The sequence below is a fragment of the Aythya marila genome (assembly GCF_965140915.1).
Source record: "Aythya marila genome assembly, chromosome: 3".
Classification (NCBI taxonomy): domain Eukaryota; kingdom Metazoa; phylum Chordata; class Aves; order Anseriformes; family Anatidae; genus Aythya; species Aythya marila.
The window spans coordinates 55,009,618-55,028,848 of record NC_139044.1 but is presented as its reverse complement, the minus strand read 5'-3'; the positions used below and the strand labels follow the sequence as shown (position 1 = coordinate 55,028,848).

General features: G+C 39.3%; 1 long non-coding RNA gene across 1 annotated transcript in view; it reads right to left on the bottom strand.

The window, feature by feature from the left end:
* Positions 1-15,332, bottom strand: part of LOC309876037 — a 59,944-nt gene extending 44,612 nt beyond the window's left edge. The window contains exon 1 of the long non-coding RNA XR_014317110.1: positions 15,223-15,332. This is a non-coding gene — a long non-coding RNA (uncharacterized lncRNA). The remainder of the gene's footprint in view (positions 1-15,222) is intronic.
* Between the last annotated feature and the right edge of the window lie 3,899 nt (positions 15,333-19,231).

Here is a 19,231-nt window from a genome sequence, read left to right as displayed (position 1 = left end):
GAAAAGTTGTTAAATCATCAGAAACAAACCCTGGTAACAGAGAACTGCATTTGATATTCATTTTCTATTGTCCAGTCAGAACTATTTTATATTCCCAATGGACAGGTCACCTGCTAATCCTTCTGGGAGTATACTTCATTATTCCTAATGTCTTAACTTTACGGTAAGGTAATACTTCTTTCTCCTGAGCATCTACATCCTTTAAACATTTGCAGCTTGTTACAGTTCATCCCAACTTTCACAAAGTTGCGTGGACATGGCTGTGTTAATTTTTCCAGGCTGGTTCATCTTCCTGTTGTCCTTCTCAAGATTTCCCTTAGTTTACCAGTTGTGCTCCACCAACATGCTAAATCAAACACATCCCCAGTACTCTAGCCAGGCTACAACAAAACTGCACACAGAGGGCTATTAAGACAGTGCTCAGTGATGCACAGCTTTTGCACATGCAGCCTGAAATTATGCCACGCTTCATTGCAACTGTGTTATGCTACATATGCATGCTTAATTTTCTGTTCACTATTACCTCTTAACAATATGGGAGACAGTGGTATAAGGCTATTCAGCTGATTTACACCCTTTCTGAGCATGGCTTGAATGCTGATAATGATGTCATTAAAAAAAATCTGAAATCTGAATTGAGCTACTGGGGACTTCACCCAGAAATTCTTTTTTTCCTTTTTTTTTTTTTTTTTTTTTTTTTTTTTTTACTAATTAGTAAACAATTCTAATGCTCCAGTGGACATGGCTAATTCAAAAAGGACTTGAAATTAAAGACTAAAATTGGGATTGTACATAGGCTTGGTAAAGAGTTTATACAGTGCACTCTTGGGACATTATCAACAGCGCATTGTTGCATACAAAAGTGAAAATTCTGACAGTAAATACATACTTAGGATCTTTCAAAATGCTACTTATCAGAAGAAAATACTCCTTAAATAAATAAGCATAGATTATTTCAAATAGAGTGCTGTGCTACCAGCCACAGCTTTTTATACCATTCTTCCTTCAGATGCACAGAGGAAGATCTGGCTGGAACAATCTGCAGATGATGGAACATCCACACAGTGTGGACTGCTTCATTACTATTTGTATATCATTTTAGAGAAAAGATGAGAAGGGGCTAAGAAGGAATATTTCTTCCTTCAGTACCTTTGCACTACTCCTCTGCCAAGGGGGGAATGCTTTAGCAGCATGGATGATTGCCTTAAGAAGATGCAAGAGCAGCAGATGTACCGATACTACCACTGAATTAGCTTCCTTCAACAGCATGGACAACAGCAGCTATCCATGTTTGCCTGGGACCCTTGGTATACAGCCAGATGGATAGCTCATGCAGAAGTCTAACTCACATTGCACTGCATTTCACTGCTGTTATTAAAGTTATGATTGCTCAGGAAGCAATTAGTCCTTGTTATAGTATAGACACTGAGACTATGCAGAAAGCAAAACACAGTCCTTGATCAGTCAACCCTTCCTTGATCCTTGTCACAGCCTCTCCTACATTGACTTTCTGCTCCGAACACTAGTGGTTGCAATCCAGGAGCAATGCCTTCTGGCTGCATGTTCTCTTCCTTTCAGATAAAGGAGATATGATCTGCTCAAGACACTCTGTAGATGTGAAACTTACAGTGCAATGTCAGCTAGTTCTTTAGTGTTTCTGAATTATTTTCAGATAAGAGATGCCATAGAATTCAGATTATTATTATTAGTTCCTTAATCTGGCTTGAAGCTGGTAAAGCTAACAGTTTCACAGGCCAAGCCATCTTCCCCATAGATTTAGAAGATAGGTTTGTGCATAATCTAGGCTTAAACCAAGTTTGCCTCTGCCACTACAGGCAGCCCAACCCATATTTAAATCAAAACTGCATGGAATAGTACGTTTTATGCCAAAGTAATAAAAACTGTAATGAGACACACACAAACACATATCCTTATCACAACATATCTACACTGTGTCCTAGGCATACTTTTAATCTACGTCTAACTTTTTAGTAGTGACGAAGCACCTTTCAGTCATTACTAGAGCCATTAATTTAAGTATCAGCGTTGTCTGGATGTACTGTTCTCCTACAGTGCCTAGGATGTCCATGCAGCCATTGATTTAAGAGACAATATCACTTGCTTCCAAGTTTATGAGGCAATAAACAGCTCCCGCATATTGATGAATGTGGAGGTGTTTGCTCAGCACATTTGCAGGGGACGTTTATTACCCAAGTGCTGTGCTTTAAAAGCAAATGAAATTGCAACTATTCTCACTTTCTTCTGTTGGGGGGAAGGGAGAAAAATACTGTTGTTTTTAATTTGTTCCTCCACTTTCCCTCCTCCTGTGACTCATTAAAATGACTGACACAGCCATGGACATTTCCTTCATCTGTGCAGTTGACGACTACAGGCATTTTTACTTTGGTGGCTTTGCATGAAACTGCTTTAGAAGAGGGTGCAATTGTCAGAATACCAAAGAGACGTGACTAAGACGATCCCTTAGTGCTTTATTACCCTATTATTCCTTTCCAAGGGATTAAATTAGTTCATCAGCATAACCACACAGAGTTGTTAACCCTACAATAATTCTCAGTGTTCTGTCCACATAATATAAGCATGAAATAATTTTAATCTACATAAAAGGGATCATGCGAATGTCAATGATTAAAAGATGAGTCTTTGGATTGTACACCTGGCAAAACACTTCTTGGAATCTGAACTCCTTTTAAGTGTATGGTATTGGGAAGGAAGAGAGGGTGGAGGGAAAAGATGAGATTGATTGCAAAGCTGCATGCCAACTGAGTTGTTATGAGGATGCCAAACAGAGAAAGCAATCCGTGAAAAATGTATTAAATTATCAAAAACACAAAACTGATTTATAGCTGCTGTAATTTCTCCCTTGCTCTTTGTTCCTATAAAAAGGATGTTAGGGAAAATATTTTCTTACAAGAAAATGTTTCTAGCTGTTATTAAAATATATACCGATATTTAAAGTTATTTTCTTTAACTAGGTTAGGAATTAAAAAGAAAGATAATTGAATGATAAGTATGAATACAAAATCTAAGGAACCAAACAAATATTTTCCAAAATCCTTGAGTAAAATTGACCATAGAATCTTCTGGCTTGTATGAGAAGTCTTTAATCTAAATAGCAGCAGATCTGTTGTTTTAAGAAAAGGATCTTTGAAACTTCTAGCAGAGCAGACAATTCATTTTTTATCCTTCCAATATGAGATTAAAGAAAAAAATATCAACTTCAAATATTTCATAATGCACATTACCTTTCTTCACCATTTTTCTCATTGTGTTCTTTTCTAATTTAAGACTTAGATATGCAAATCTATATTCATTTAGATATACCTTTTAATCTGAGTAGTAGTCCCATTAAAATCAACGGGACACATGCTTAGGACAAGCCAGCCATTAGCACTGCTATGCCAGTAGGCTGTCAGAGGTCATTCTTTTCCTTGGTGTTTGAAAAATGCCTTCAACACATCAGGAGGTGTAAAAATTGTAACATTAAGAATTAATACTTATATTTAAAAGAAGAAAAACCTTTGTTGGTCTTACTTAACTAGCCCTCATTTACACTGTTAAAATTTCTGCCACTCCTGCTTTAATCCATATACTTGGTCTTTTCCATTATGGTCCTTTTCTCTCTAATGCATTTTCTCCTGCTTTTGGTTGTCCTGATTTTTTATTTTTTCTTTAATTTTACCTTGAATTTTATCTTCCGTTCTCATTTGACAAAGTAAATTTGTTAAGGAGAAGAAAAGGAAACTTCAAGTTACGCTGATATCTGTTCGGTTACTGTGATCTTTTGCAAACATATTTCAATTTACTCAGCTTGTACTGTCTTCTGCTTTCCCATGGCTGTGTGTTAAAGGGTAGTCCCTACAAAGGAGATGGGGAATGGGGAGTCTGTTTCATTTGCAAATCAACTGACAAGATTTAGTTTACATTATTAGCTTGGTAATGTTAGCTTATCATACATTATGAATTATGGAAATTAGAAGGAACAAGTCTTCTAACAGGTTTTGACAACATCACTGATTGCTGCCTGGGGTGTTTATGGGCATAGGATAGGGGTGGTCATTGAAAATTGGTTATTTAGATTCTGCTTTAACATACCTGAACTGGCTGGAAAACATGTATTACAGAAAGTCAAGAAACTGAAAGTGATGTTTTTCCATGCCTATTGGAATTACTTAAACAAGTCATGACAATAATGGTACCTGTGGCCCAGTTTGGAAATTGGAGTGAAAATGAGTGTCATCATAAATGGTTTAAGCTAGCTCTAATTACCTCAAGTGTGAAACAAAACACATGAAAAAAGTTTTATCTATCTCTCTCTATATAAAATATATATAAATATATAATATATAATATGTAATATATATATATATAAGATATATATAAATAAAACTATATCCTGTTCTATAACAATTGGATGACCTCTGAGAACTGATAAAGGAAGAAGGTACAGTTACTTTCTTTCTGAAAGATGTTTTAAAGATGACCACTGCTTCCTATTTCTCTTTCTGGCCACCCTATTGATCATTTCTTCTCAATGGAATGGGAGCAAAACAACGTTCTCTTCAGGAAGGATAACAATGGCTTTTGAAACTGTGTGCTGGATAGAAACATCAAGAAGGAGCAAATGATGACAGCAACTAGCGTTTGCTAGAAAGTGCTGTTATCAACATCCCATGCAGAAGAAAGGGCGATGGAAGTATTTTTGGAAAGGTCATTCTGAGTGTTTTGGCTGGTATCTCTGTCCCAGTGAAAAAAATAGGAACAGCAGAGATTTTGAGTGAGGATCAGGTCTTTTGTGGATATTCTGTGCCAGCCTCTGCTAGAGGAAACGAGAATTGTATACCTTTTCCTTCCATCTCTTCTCTGCAAAGGGTCTCAAATACAAGCAATGCACTGTACGCAGTAAGCTTCAATTTCAGGGAAAGTTTGAAAAGCCTGTAATATTCTGTGTGAAGGTTATTAGGTGTTCCCCAAAAATCTCATGTTGAGTGACTAATTGCTGGCAGCAGACACATTTCTAATGAATTTTAACACAAATTATTTCAATGCACTCTTTCTTTGTCTGAAATTTTATATGTAATCTCTTGTATTTGTATGTGCAGTTTGGCCTAAGGGGCGAGCTAGTGCTGGCAGCTAAACTAACTCAAGAAACCCTTTTTATAAAAGGGAGAAAGGAGTGATACAATCAGGTATGTTTTCTAATGCTTAGATATTAAAAACACATTCTTTGGAGATAGACTCCAAACACAGAACAAACATAGGTGATATACAGACTCAAAATTGCCAAGTCTGTCTTCCCAGCCTGTTCTATGCCCCAAAAAGTCTTCTCCACTCTTCTGTTCCCCACTGAGGCCAAGCAAGCACCTGGTATCTCTACCTGTAGTTGGAGAATTCCTCATGGCACGCAACCTAAGTTTGAATGATGCCCTAACATGAAGCCTTTTGCTAGTGAAGGGAACTCGTGCTCTTCCAGCTATTTCATTTGTATAAAGGGCCTTGATAAAGCCTTCCTTTTAGCCAGAATTAGGGGTGTTCAGCACACCTTTATCTACAGCTGTCGTGGCCTAGAGATCACAGGCTTGCTTAACAGCAGCCAGCTTGCTTGACAGCAGTCACTGACACTTTCCAGCACAGCAATATTGTATCCAGCCACAATATCATATATGATTTCATCTCAAAGCCCTTTTGTTCCTGCAGGGGTCCCATCAAGCAAAGCATACACCAAAAGTATAAATTCATAGAAAACACTGGCTCCCTGCATGAATGAGAGATATGTGTTAAAGCAGAAAAATAAAAAGGAATTATATCTGTCATGCTGCTTATGTGTGATTTTCATATTTATCAGCATAATCAGATTTATGATTATTCTTATGTATCTCTTGAGAAGCACGGCTGACAATTATTTAATTTTTTAATAGTAAAAAGAGCAGATCTCTCAAGCAGCAGGTGAAGAGGCCAAGAGCCTACCTTTGTGACAGAGCAGTACTTCAAAACCATGTCTGCTGTGCAAGAATGACACTTTGGATGAGCCAGGACACATGAGAAGCGTGTACATACTGTAGTACTCTAGAGGCTCTGAAAGGAGAGAAGTCCCTTCCTTACTAATTTGGGAAGCTTTGCCTGCTGGATTTATTCACTCTGCCCCACACCCTCGCCCCAGACATCAACCCCCCCACACTTTCCTCCTGAAAACAGCTGCACTTTTGATGTGTTTTTAATACCATTTGTTATTTCCTGGGCAAAGCTGAACTGTAGCTCACCCTCCAAAAAAAGCAGACGTAGACCTATAAAAACTATCTTGCTATAAAGGACTCTATAAAACAGTATGTTTTAATTGCTTCCTGGTTTCAGCAAACTGTTTTATACTGAAAGTTAACATTAGGTTGACACTTAACTTCTTTGGGCTTTTTATTATTTTAAAACATAAATTATCAGAAGCTATTTATTTTAGCATTTGTTTTCATGAATGGAGGTAGCATTTGTGTGACTGATTAAGCATTTCAAAAAGCAGTACAACCTACCCCAGTTTTTAATTAGTTGCACAAATTATCACCAAGCACCGTAAATTTAATGTCATCTCTTTTACGCTAACAAAATAAATACTGAGCAGGTAATAACACATTTGTATGGATCAACCGAGTATCCTGTGGGTAGGTTACTATTACTCTCATTTTGGAAGCAGGGAGATGTGATTGAAGGAGATGCCCAGGGTGATGCACCCAGCTGATGGCTTGAGCTCTGAATCAGCGAGACTGACAACTTGGGAAATGGAGATATTTGGCTTTGTGCAGCGACGACCAGAGCTTTCCTCCCCCCTCTTCATACAGAACCATTGCAGAATCACAAATATGATCAGCTCAGAAATTACTGCCTGTTTCTTGTATTTTTTCCAAGAAGCAGTCTGTTTGTTTTGAATGTCTAACAATGTTTTGGTGCTCAGCCAGGTAAGCCTTACCCTTAATAACCTATCTTCTCACAGATTTTGAGCCTGTAATATGGCTACTAAAAATGTATTTAAATGGTTTATTAACTGAGAGACTCTTCTGAAACCTGCACTACAACAAATTGGTATCATTCTGCAGAGAAAGATATATAGTAGTTTCTGCACAGAGGGCTGAGGCACTGTTTATCTCTCAAATGGGATATCGGCTCATGAGGTTAAAATCAACCAAGTGAATTTTTACATTATAGATTCTTGAAAGAATCAGATGAAAACTGATGACACCCAAGTGGACTGGAAGCATGCATTCTGCTTAGTCAGTCATAGCCTGCTCCCATATCATGTGGAAAAGAAAACCACAGCTGATCCGTAAGCACAAGAGGGTTGGCAGATAGTTTGATACGTCTAGGTTTTGGAAAGAATTGCTTCACGTTTTTGCTGGTGGAAGATCGGAAAGTACAAAGGAAAACAGTATGTTACTTAAAGGTAAGTCAGCACCCTATGAAAAACAGCAAAAAACCTGCCTGATGTGAAGACCTAACCCTTTTCCTGGAGCAGTCAAAACTTTACAGCAGAAGCAACACCGAAACTGCATCGCTAATGATCTTTTCCTATAACAAGCACTCTTCCAGGCCATGCGTTTTGACAGATGAGCGCCGACAGCCCTAGCTGCAGCAGCTTAGGATGTTTTCCCCAGTGCTTGTCTGGATGCAGCTCTCTGCTGCTCCATGTCAGCCCAGCTCAGCACCACGTACGGAGCTCATACTAGAACAGCAGGACGTGAACCGAGCTGGTTGAGACGTGGGCACACGCTGCCTGCAGAGCCCACAGCCTGTGGCGGAGGCCTAGGCCCTGCGCCCTCCCAGCCCCAGCCTGCCTGAGCCTGCCTGCTGAATTCACCCGGGCGCGCGGCAATTCGGAGGCTTAACTGCAGCCCCTGTAGGCAAGAGCTTTCAGCTGCCAAATATTATGCAGGCTCCCCGATGGGCTCGGCAGCCTATGTCAAACCCTGCGAGGCTGTAGTTACCATCACGCTGCAATCACGTAGCTGAACTGCAGGCTACAATTGCACCTTAAGAGGAGCAGCGCTGAGAGAACATAACAGATCTGTCTAGCATACAGTGCTGTCTCTTAACGGCAGGTGCCTAGGGCAGAATATAACAACGCAGGTTGTTATATAAAGCCAGAGGTAGCATCGCAAACTCCTCTTGTAGGAATCTGGCTAATTGCTTTTTGAACTCAAATAAACTTCAGACTTCTACATGAGTCCAAGGAGGCCAGAACTGTAACATTGTTTTTTAACAGAAGTATCTCATTTTGTTGCTTTCAGTAACCCATTTGCTAGTGCCAAGAGCAGCACCTGCCCCTCAGACTGGAAAACATGAGGGCTCCCAGTCCACCTCCCCACATCTCAGGCAGGTTCACAGGTCTGGATCGGCACCAGTTTCAGGCACTGCTCCCTTAGCTGAACCAACCCAGTCCAGCAATTTCTCCCATGGTAGCCATTCCCCACCTTTCCTCACTCCCATCACCTACCTTGCTAGGTGGGTAGCGCTCCCTCACCTTCATGCCACAGGGACCAGGGTGACCGTGATACCCACATGCAGCTTCTGCCCCTCCATGTCCCCTAGCCACACTCTGGGCACAGGAATCTTTCCACCTCCAGCAGAGGGGTGAAGGCTCCTTGCGGGGATGGGGACTCAGTAAATGAACCCTTCGAGTTAAATTGTGAGTCTGTGCTATGTTAGACATACTAACAGTCTGAGAAAAAGAAGAAGGAAAAACTAAGAAGTGACTACAAGCACACACTCTGCTCACCAGATGCTTGGCCCACTGGGTTAAATTCACTAAATTAACAAGATTATTTCCACCTGAACAAACTATTCATTCCTATTATTGCTAGTTAAAAGGAAAGGCTGCAGGATGTGTGCTTGTCACAGAAAGCAGTTGACCCACTTAGCTCTCAAGTTAAGAAATAAATACTGTACGTGTCTTTCCTAGGCTGTGGATCCAAAGGAAAAGGAGAAAGCCAAGGTATAAAGCTGAAACAAATGTCACCAGGCTGTGCAGCTCAGAGCATTAGGAGCAAACAGTGCGTGAAAGCATGATTGTTTTACATCTTCACCCAGATGTAAATTTGTCACTGTTGGGTCAGGGTTACATCTTCAGTTTCTGTGTTGTGTAATTACAGTGTTTAAATGCAGAACAATCTAATGTGCCGATATAGCTCACTCATTTGTGTGGCACCATTTAAAACAGTGCATAATACAACTTTGAAAAGTTTGTGAGAGAATTTACTGTTATATAGATACCATCTGTCCAAAGTCCATGAGTTAAAATGTACTGGCCTCATATGTCACATGGTCTTAGTAAAATGTGGTTTATTTTTTCCTCTCCTGCATCTGAAGTTAGAGAGAATCCTGAAATCTCTGTTTTGCCAATACACATGTAAAGTGAATCAACCACCAAAGAGACAAACAAAAAAGACCAACAAGAAACAGCAAAATAGCAAACAAAGATCCAACAACTCAGAAACATTGGGTTGGGTTCCAAGAAACTATGAGATGGTATTACAAATTATTAGGTTAAACAATAAAGATAATTTGGAGTCTTCCAAATAAGGATAATAAGGAGTCTGTCAGTAAAGTAGGGATTCTATTTTAATGTTTATTTTTTCAGCAATAGTGAGTTGAAAAAGTTAACTTTTCAAAAGAAAGCTTACTGCCTGATTCCAGAAACTACAGCCTTAAGAAAAACAAAAACAACAACAACAAAAAAAGCGCTGTAAAACCAGTGAAGTTCTAGGGGATGACACTGTGACACCAGCCAAGGTCCAAGTCATGTGGTGTTTCACTTGGCTTAGCATTTCCAGCTGATGCAGTAAAAACTGTAAGATCCAGCTATTAGTAAACTAGTGAAGCAAAGATGGATGTTAGTGTCAGCCATTAGATCAGGTAACAGGTACTCTGGATTTTAATTTCACTTTCAGTATATTTCATGTTTCTTCTTTTCTCTCTCCCCTCCTGAATAAGCTTTTTGAGACTGGCAGTACGTATTCTGGGAATGACTGTGCCTTTGTGTTTATAGCCTCAAGAGGAAAACTGTAGCTGTGGGGAGTTTGTATCTAGTGAATTCTCTTTTCAGAAAATGAAATGGGAATCTGCAAACTTTGAATGGAGTGCTGGAAAAAAAATAATAATGCAAAAACCAAAACAATGCTGTTACTAAGCATGAAAAAGCCCATAAGAGAAAGGCACTGCAGGGAATTTTTAGCCCTCAAAGAATTGTAGCCAGACACACTTACAGTTAATATAGTCAAGCTAAACACTTCTACAAAGCATTATTTTAACAGTGTAACAGTGTCCGTAGTAATTCTTCATCATAAATCAGCCATGTCATTTTACTAACCTATTTCAGTGGTGTTTTCTTGGCCATCAGAGGTCAAATCATTTACCAATTTTGTAATATTACTAAATTAATAAAGATGCATAATCTAGAAAGTCGTGAATAATAAAAATAATCTAATCTTTTCTGTGTAAACAGAGTATATCTACTTTAAAATAAGAGGAACTTTTCATTACCTACAAATTTGTAAAGCTCTCTCCTCCAAGGTGTCAGAAACCAGAAAAAGCAAGGATCTTGCACTCTGTAGGATTTATGTATGGAAAAGACATATGGTTTGCATAATTATTCCCACCACCACCCTGACCCAATGCTATGGAGAAATATAAAGTAAGCAATATCACCCCTCAGCTTTCTACAAGCTTCTCCAAACTTTAAAAATTATAATTACAAATGTCTATCAAATAATTATACTATAAGAAATATTAAATGTGGTCTTAATTTTTATTTTTGTCCCTAGAAAACATATTTTTTACATTGGAACTGAGGGCAAACATCTAACATATAAAATATTTCAGAGTTTTTTAATTATGAAAGGAGAAATGTAATTAGTCATAATTATTCTAGGGATCAGTCTTTCTCAATTAAACCCGCAATTTATATATTTCCTGGAGGAGATACTGAAATGTCTCAGATCTCAGTAGATTAAATTCTGTATGTAAAAAAAAGCTCTATAAAAGGTTGTCACAGAGCAAAGCACGGGCTCTGTTTAAACTATTCCTGAAGATAGTAATGCTCAAATGTTGCAGCTTGGAGTAGAATAACCTTTCTGAAGATGATGTGCCCTGTTCTACTGCAGGCTCTGCCAGTGGTAAACGGGACTTGAAGAGAGAGGGCAAAGGGAATGCGTTTTGACTCTGGACCATCTTTATCTCTTGATCTCTGTGCTGGCAGGCACTCGCCTCTATATGTAGTTAGCTTCCTGGACTACTGATAGCATATGTTGCAAGAACTCAATTTTTAAATATTGCCAGCAGTTCTGAGAGTAAAGACTCTCTTTTACTGTGGGAAAAGCAACTCTATAGAGAATGAAAGAATAAACTAAAACACGATGATTGTAGACACAGAATAGTTAAACCCTTCACAGCTTTGATAAATATGGAGGAGGTGTCTTTTATTCTATCCCACCCATAAGATTTGTCGATATAGAGAATCACAGCTAGACTCAGGAACATTTTCTAGAAATGTGTTTTACCCAGAACCGTATTTAATCATTCTGTTCACAGAAGGGGACACTTTTCAGCGGCATACAGATCAAACTACTTTTCTGTTGCTTCTCTTAGATCAGCATCCTGAAGCATTGACTTGTGATGCACATGGAGTAAGAAAGCAACAATGACCCCACACTACATATGAGATATTTAATAATATGTAGTTATTAAAACATGTTTGAACATCTAGTATGATCAAAGACAACAATAAATGGACTCTGACTTGGTGTACTTCACTTTACACTGTCTATGGATGCTTCTGTAAGTACTTTAAATTTGCCTTGATTTGCTTTCAGAAGGTTTTACAATGTATTTTTGTAGGATTGCATCATTGCTAGGCCAAACTCTGATTAAGCATCCAAGGCACATAACCAAAATGAGATCTGTTTGCAGAAAAACACTTGTTTTTGTGAGATGCAGTTAGAAAGTGAAGAATGGAAATATCTAGATGGAAATCAGTTTATCATACTGTCACACATGTAACTCCCAGGTTATCTGTAAAACCCCCAAACACCAGTTAGTATCTGTGTAGGTAATATGTCTGTGTGTAAACAGTACAAGGGGAAGTTTATCCCAGAGGGAGACTTCTTAAATAGCTTTTCCATTTTTAATCCCCTGTAACATTTTCTTCCTTTCCCAATAGTTCCTTGTTTTTACCTCTGATTTTGAACACATTATTTGGAAGTGCAGATTATCCAATAATATGAGCTACCAGAAGATATATTTATATATTTATTCATTTATTTAAAGGAATGGGGTTTTTAAAGTACCAGTTATCTGAAGCACGGGATGTGGAAGGAAATGTGGGTAATTCTCTCAATCTCTGTATCAGTGTGCTTGAAACTTAGGAATCCAGTACTCAGCTCTCTTGGTCAGGTTGTAATTTCAGATACTGCTGGGCAGCTATCTGAATCTCTCTGCATGTTTACGTGGCCTATCCCCACATGCTGACAGGTTCACACCTGTAAATCTGATTAGCAGACAATGTTTGACTTGATTAGTCAAGTGCAAAGCTCAATGCAGTCAGACATTTGAAATTCAAGATTTCCTGGAGCTGTGTTAATAGATTTGAGACCTGAGCAGTGTGCAAATGAAACGACAGGAGCCACACATTCTTCAGACAGTATTTCAGTTCTTCATGTTCAGGGAGTACTGAATCAGGGACTGTTTGGAAGTGACATGTCCCTCCCTCACTTGTTCCTCTTGCCTTGGGACAGTGGTTTGCAATCAGAGCTTTTCTGCACCTTCTTTGAACAGAAAGTAGTGAATTTTTGTAATGCTAACCAGCAAATTCCCATTTCCTATTGACTACTGCCTGTGCGTTTGATATCTCTGAAGGTCTAAAGGCTGCTTTCAGATTATTCCTTCACATGAGAAAAAGCACTATATTCTCCATCCAACCTTTCATAAGGCTTATCTATCTGCAGTCTCTAAGCTCAGCCTCTTGTTTTCTTATTGCTTTTCCATTCCTGTGACTCCCATTTCTCCTCAAATTGATGTCAATGCAAAACCTTCTTTCTTTTCTAACACTCTGTCTCAGTGGAGCATTTGTGATACCACACATTATGAATGCTCTGTGAAATCAGTTTCAGAGTAATGATATGCTATGTATGCTTAGAAACGCACTTATGTTTCCAAATGTCTCCTTGCATATTATTAAGGTTAGTGAACCAAGAAGATGAGTACTTCTGTCACCATAAGGATGATACACATAAGAAGATATACATGACTATAGATACAGACCAGTTATAGTCTGGGAGAAAGCCAGGGAAGGATTGTCATTTATTATTTAAACCTACCCAAGCTGCACATTGTATTTTACTGTACAGTATCAAGACATTGATCCTTGCCCCTTTGTCCTACAGAACCTGTAACATGAGGGAAATTAACACTGCACTGAAATAATTGCTCTATTACAAGCCCTTAATACTGACACAGTTTGCAGGAAGTAAAGGAAGATTTATTTCCATGCACTACACTCTGTAACACACCACAGTGAGCAGTCTCAGGAATAAGCTATGTTCTCTGGTACCATATGTGAAATGTGGTACATCCATGTCTAGATACAGTTATCTGCATGCAGACTCTCAGAATATTGTCCTAAATTAGGCCAAAAATATCTTCCGGGAGTAACAGGACATTATGACAGGACAAAGTAATGGTGGAAGGAAGAAATCAATAAATACAAAGAAAGGCTGAAAATGGCTTTGGGGTGAGAAGAGTTATTCCCACAGAAAGACAATTTGCATTGATTTAATTTCTGACATGCTTTGTTTTCAAGATTTGTAATGATCTATACTGTTACTATTTGTTCTAAAGCATTGTCAGAAGGCCTGAACAAAGACATGAGTAAGCAAGAATGGGAAAGACAAATTCTACTGTCTGCATGCCATCTGTGAGGGGCAGAAATCACCTATAGGCATGAAAACACGAACTAGATAAACAGGGTAAGTGGAAGGCTGGAGCAGAACAGAGTTCAGAGAGCAGCAGCTGAGAGGAGAACAGGGGGACTGAGCAGGAAAATCAGACACAGAGCTTTAATAATCATTGACCTTGCACTAAACAGCACAGGAAAAAGGCAGCACTCCAAAGATTTAATACAGGGCAAAACCAACAGGGCTAGCATGCACACTATATTCTCCTATCCATTTCTCCCCAGCCATATTAGCGTCCCATCTCTGGTATCTTAAATTTACTCTTCCCTTCCCCCAGACAGCAGTCCTCTCTTTCTCTCTCTCTCTCCCCCTCCTGAATCCCATCTCTGTGAAACCCACAGGGTAGCATCTATAACCAAACCAACATTTTCTTAACATGAGAAGACTATTTACCAATGAAGAATTGTAAATTTTGAGAAGACATCTAAAAAAAAAAAAATAAAAAACCCCACAACCCTAAAATTACAAGACTGTATTTTTTAAACAGAGAAAATCCTTGGAATAGCTGGCTTTCATTTGGCGCTTGTGTGAATGCACAAATGAATATCAAAAGACTTCCCTGCATCATTTGCTTTATCACAGAGCAGCCACTGGGAAACTTAGCACAGATTTCAGTGGATTGCATTAAGACCAATGCACACTCCACTACCATCATTTTGCATAACACAAGGCTATTTCAGCATTTATTTTCAGAACAAAGTACTCCTTGCGTAAGAACACTTTCACAATGAAGCCCATATTTTTATGACAGCAATCTCAGGGACTCACTTCCCTCTGCTACTCACTTTCACCTACCCTGCTTCCTTTCTCACATCTCCCAACACACACGAGAAGGCACTGTGGTCTGTAAGGGTGATGCACCCGGTGCCCCCAGTCACAGAACAGGGTAGGAAGTGGTGCACTGCTGCGGGAGAGCATGTGCTTGCACAGTACCACAGTCTCTCTCTCCTCTTCTGTTACCCCATGCATTGGGTGAATCTGCTCAGTGGATCAAAGTATCGATCACCAGAGGAAGCACCAGTGCTCTACTGTACTCCACAAATGCACACGATGTGGTGGTATATGGAAGAAAAGAATGTCCTCTGTTCTCAGATCAAGATGCCAATGCACATTTCCCACCTCCACTGACCCAGCGCCCCCTTCATGATTCATCATTCTCCCTCCAAAAGTGACACACAAACTTCTCTCACCCAGGCCTCCTTCTCCTCTGAGTTACCTGGACCCTCGTGTCCTCTGCAGGGAAATCCTGCCTCCCCTCCTGAAGAAGTATGCCTGCAGGTTGCACAGTAAGCTCAGACACACACACAAAACCTAGCCCCGGGAAGGCACGAGGCATCACTGAAGCAGGTCACCTTCCCAGTCGGGAAGAATTGCTACCATTCTGCTGCTGCAGTAGTTTGCATGAGAGCTCAGATCACCTGATCCAGGCAAAATCAGCCAGGCTAGTGTAAACAGCTGAAATATGCAGTGAGAATTTTCCTGTCTCATTTTATTCGAAGCAGATGAGGGAGAGCTCGCACAGCAGGGCAGCGGTGATGGCACAGCACAGGAAAGGGGCAGCAACAGGCAGTCGATGGGTAGAGATGGCTTCAATCAGAGCTGTCTGCAACACCAACATCTGCGGTTCGGTCATTTGTCAGAACAGCCAGTGTTTGTCAACACGGTCAACGAGGGCATTTGTCAAAGCACAACTCTGCCGAGTTCCCAGAGGTCTCGTTCTTTTACATGAACTTCCGTAACACACGTGGGGGAATAAAAATGACGTTCTTGTCATTGCGAGAATAAATTCATTAAAGGTTAGAGCAAAATCCAAAACAATTACAAGGAAGCATTTACCTCTTCACAGATAGCATCTCTCTGTTATATTTGCCAGCAATTTGGAAAACTAATTAAAATAATGGATTATTGTACTCAATGTTTTAAACTAATCAGTAATGTTAACACGCAATGCATTTTCTCTTTCCTATAAACACTATTTTTAAAAGCCTTCCTAAATTGACACTTTTAAATAAAAATCATTTTCTTGCTCTTTTTAATTATTTCTAATCCAGCATATAATAAAGCTTAGCTTGCTGGTACTTGCATGAGTACTAGAAAGCACAGGTCATTGGGCCTGGGTAGCTGAGGGTGTTTAATAGCCCAGAGTATCTTTTTCCAAGGAGAAATGTCAGACTCTGATCTCATGATATTGATGTACAAATGCAGGTTCATCGACCGGTACAGAATCCCATTAACTCAAATGGGGCTTTACGCAGGCATCTGCCCTACTAGCAAGAATCGAGAACTTTATGATTGGAACCCAGCTCCTGAACAACAGGAGTTCGCATCTCATAACCTCCTTCCTCCGCCGTGCCCCTTTCCCATGTTGTCATACTGCTGATGGATTCAGGAGATTCAGGGGAAAAAAAGATGCAGGAATTTACTTTTAGTCCGCAGACCGACTCTTCTCTGACATTACTTGAAGTGTGCTTTTTGGGTAACCCAATAACACCTATGAAGTGACTCGGTCTCTGGATAAATATTGGCACTAGTTCCCTAGGAAGGGAAGTGTTTTTTTTTTTTTTTTTTTTTTTTTTTGTTTGTTTGTTTGTTTGTTTTTAAATAAAGTTTTTTTAGATACCAAATAGGAAATGTTTTCAAGTGGTTGACCTTCCAATAGGGCCAAACACCCTTCAGGTGTCCCCAGGTGAGCTTTTCAGAGGAGAAGCCCACTAACCTTATGGTCAGCCTTGAACACCTCCCCTCAGGGTGGTTTTCACAAAGAATACATCCATGTGCACTCTGCTCAAAACATCTGTCTCTTATTCTTGCTCGAGAACTAAACTTAAGTAAGGGAAAGAGATACTCAGCTGAGCTATAAATTATGAATAGCTCTTCAGTGAATTGAACTTTGAAGCTTAAATAACAGAGCAGTGAAAGTCTGGAAAAGTAAAAGATGTACAATTTTAATTTAGTGCTACCCCAAAAACTCAGTTAAAACATTTAAACATCTTTATTTACTTTAGCTAGAATCTTCAATAGACCAAAAGTGTCTCTCGGGAATCAGTAAAGTGTTCTGCAAGATCTGAAGAAGAACTGGGGGGAGAAGGCAATGGGGGGGGTCTATTCACACTTCAAAGAGTTTCCTTCAATGACACTATTTCAGAATAAGACTTACAAAATATTTATTATTTATACATTTAGTTATTTAAACAAATATCATGTATTACTTAGCTGAGAACAAAGAGAGTTTGAAACTTTATTTTTATGCTGTAAAGAAATTAAAAGCCTGTTGGACTTAAGTATCCTTTGACATTCTTTTCTCCTTTTAAAGAGATTTTTTTCAAACTAAAGACAAAAAAAGAATGTCAAGTTCTCACCTCTCTGTTGAGGTTCAAAGATTTTTTTCCCCTTCATTTTGGTAGTATTTTGTGTGGTAAGTATCTTATCAAATGAAGGTTGTGCTTGTTTGAATTTCAATGAAAATAAGTTACTGAATTTCAATGAAAATAAGTTACAAGTAAGAAGCCAGAAGTAAGAAATCCATGTTGAGAGTGCTAATTTTTACACTTTAGATAGTTACCCTAAAGTCTGCTAAAAGAACAGAAACATAAAGTGGAAAAAAAAAAAAAAAAGTAACAACAACAACAAAACAAGAAAAAAAATCATATAACTTTGCTGTTTCACTATGTCACATCATTTAAAAGCTTCAGAAAATAGGAAATGCTTTCTAAAGCCAGGGTATCTAAAGGTGTCCCGTGGCCACAGCTGTTATCTGTGGGCAGAAAGATGGCACAAAAGTGCCAGGAAATATTTTTTTAAGTTTCTGCATATTAATCAAATTTGGTAAATTTTTTAAGCATATACTGAACTTCAAAAATATGCCTGAATTTATCTTACAGGTATATGACTTCAGTATGTTCTTGATGCTGTCCTGAGTTGGCTCCTGAGTCTGCAACAACCTATTACAGTCGTACTTTTTTGGTCTTCCTTACTTCAGGCCCCTTTCTGTATCTTCAAATCATTTCTATGTATTTGAAAACACTGATTGTGGGAGAATTGACTTTAATCCCTTCACTTGCCTGGTATGGCAAATATTCCCACAACACATGATAATATAAGTGGGACCTTAGTCTGGCTTTTTGTCATTTTGCTAAGTAACTGTCTCTTGTGAGGTGGCAGTGAATGGCATCACTTAGAAGAGCTTTCTAGGATAGGACCAGCATCTTTGAAAGGCTTGGGCTGGTCAGCACGTTAAGGAAAATCAGCCAGTACCTTTTCTTTATGATGAACACAGCAAAACAGCCCCAAAGGTGCTAAGTTTCATTTTGACTGGGACAGGGTAACCAACCTTTCAGAAGAAAACTACCTGCCAGATGTGACAGGTGTAAAAACCAGTGCCAGTACGCACCCCCCCTGTGCCCACTGGGTCCTGCAGGCACCCAGAGGTGAACGAGCCAGCGGGCGGCTGCCTTCCCGCAGCTCCCAGCCCAGCGCCGGAGGTGGGTGTGCAGCAATTTCTGTGCAAACGCCGGCTGTGAAGGTGAGTTCCCATGGCCTACCTGAAATGGCAGTGGGAAACCAGAAGCGCTGTAATGGCGTGTTGCATATTTCAGTGTAACTTCAGTGGAATCAGAGGCTATTGATTAACTTTATGGCTACATGTCAGCTAGACTAAAAATTTATGGCAGGCCAGACCCGAGTTTATGTGCCACTGAGACAGAGTGCGTCTGCCAGCAGGGAACTGTAAAGCTCTGAATTCCCCAGCGCTGTAACCAGGTGAAGCAAAGGCACTGCTGGTTACCTGCTGCTATGCTAACGTGGCTTGTACAGCTCATACAGCTGACAAGGAACTCCTAGAAAAATGGTAATGCCTTGGCAGTAGTGTGCTCAGCTCCATCCAGACTATCGTAATGTTCACTTGCCTTTTCTTTGCTTGAAATAACATTTATCACTGCTTAGGGAGTACTGATAGCAGAGATTTTAGTAAGCTTCTCCATCACATTCCCCTTTACTTCCTTCTGTTACTCCTTTCCCTGATGAGATGGTCAACACTTTTTTTTTTTTTTTTTTTTGATTAAAGTTTGTGTTTTCTCAATCAGGGATTGCACTTTCACCACAATCAACAAGTTTTGTAGAATTATAGTAATAATTTTCTGCTTTCTATTATATTTTTATTAGGGGAAAAATTCAGAACAAACCAACTGAATTTAATGTTTTGTTTTGATCACGTTTAATACGTTTGG